The sequence below is a fragment of the Acyrthosiphon pisum genome, unplaced genomic scaffold (genome assembly GCF_005508785.2).
Source record: "Acyrthosiphon pisum isolate AL4f unplaced genomic scaffold, pea_aphid_22Mar2018_4r6ur Scaffold_21431;HRSCAF=23975, whole genome shotgun sequence".
NCBI classification, from domain to species: Eukaryota; Metazoa; Arthropoda; class Insecta; order Hemiptera; family Aphididae; genus Acyrthosiphon; species Acyrthosiphon pisum.
This window is the reverse complement of record NW_021770898.1, coordinates 1-1,952: the sequence shown is the minus strand read 5'-3', so window position 1 is coordinate 1,952 and position 1,952 is coordinate 1.

The following is a 1,952-nucleotide window of genomic DNA, read 5'->3' as shown; positions in this document are numbered from 1 at the left end:
TACTATCTTTAACACTTCTTATAAAGATTTCACTAGCGATCAAAAGACTCAACTGTACATTGAATTTTTGAATTCAATACAAAAAATTAAAAACACTTCTCAACATCAATTTTCTTTTCAAAGAAATCAAATTCCATCATTAACACCTCATAATCAAAATAATACATTTATTCATCCTGAGCCCTACTCATTAGGCCCTACTCATCCTATAGTACAACTACCACTAAATACTCAGTATAATAATCATCAAATATCAAGCCCTGTCTATTCTCAAAGACCAATATCTTCAACTCCACATATGGATTATTATAATTCTAATTATAACTCTCCATGTCTATCGAAAACACAAAATTCTAATTCTAGTTCTTCGCACTTTTCCCAAGATACAACATCCGACTCAATAAAATAAACATTATATATTGATATTGTATTAGTAACACAACGGGAAGTTGAAAATTTATTTGATTTTTTTTTCATTTCAAGACTATGTTATTATTATCATTTTTATATTACACCATTATACTCTGTTTTTATTGATATTAAAAAGTATTGTTTTGTATATATAATTTACCTACCTTAATGTAGCGGCTAATCTTTCTTCTGGAGGAATTGAAAGGCGGAACACTGTATTTTGTTTTCTTACATGTTCTCCGATAGTAGTTAACTATAGTAATACAATTGATAAAATGTTTCTTAACTTATATGAATTGTTGAAATATTTTAAAGTTACCAAGTTATCAAATGATGGAATGGACATACGAAAATATTTGAAGAATTCTTCTGAATACTGCCTCAATACAGGAAAAGTAACTTCAAATTGACCTTCCTGAGGCCTTTTAAGGTTTAGTGGGTGCACCCACCATCGACGATTAGTTACTATTTTTTTTCTCTCCTTACGTTGTTGCATTCTTTTATACAATGCGTAAACTAAGCAAGCTGCTTCCACATCATCTAGTGTGTTTATATCTAATCCGTTTAACGCCATTTTAAAACAAATTATTTAACAAAAGTTTTAAAAAAACGTTGTACGATGTTTACACGAGTATGTTTAAATACCAAATGACAGTATATTGGACAACGAGGTTGTGCCACAGGAGAGAGAGTGTGCCATTCCCGCGTGTCAAAACACGTTATCACAGTTATCAAAATGCGTACGCTAGCGTCTAAAACGCATAGTGTGTAACTAACCTGACGCGAGCGTTTTGAATGCCGCGTTTTTAAAACGCGTACGCTAGCGTTTAAAATGCTAGGTGTGTAACCAGCTTTATGGAGATAACCAGCTAGGCCTATGTCATTTGGTCGGAGGGGAGGGGAATGCGCATGCAACGTCGTCGTCCGACACGTAGGTTCGCAAACAGTGCAATATGGAATTATATTATTGCTGTATACAGTGGTGATTCTAAACCGCAAAATGTGAATGACTTTTTTATGGAATTTATAAAATAAATAAAAACATCAGTTCTTAATGGATTAATGATTAATCAAAAAAAATTTGAAATAGAAATCGTTAGATTTTCTTGTGACACACCAGGAAGATCATTTTTAAAACAGTGTAAGGGCCATGGAGGGTTTTATGAATGTGAGAGGTGTGAAACTAGAGGAAAAACAAATAACAAAAAAAAAGTATATCCTTTCATGAATTCTAGACTTCGCACCAAAAAGTCTTTTACCTGACAGCGTCAAAAAGAGCATCATTTGGAATTCAGATCACTATCGTTAGACATTCCAGACTTTGATCCTATCAAATCTGTTTTCTTAGATTCAATGCATTTATTGTACTTGGGTATAATGAAATGGTTATTGCAACAGTGGCTTGGAACTACAAAAAAGGTTAATCGTAGGTGCAAGCTTTCTCAGTGCAATATTCAACTTTTAAATTCAAATTTAAAGGTAATCACAAGGTTTGTACCAAAAGAATTGCAGAGGAAAAAGTATGATTTAAATGAATGGAA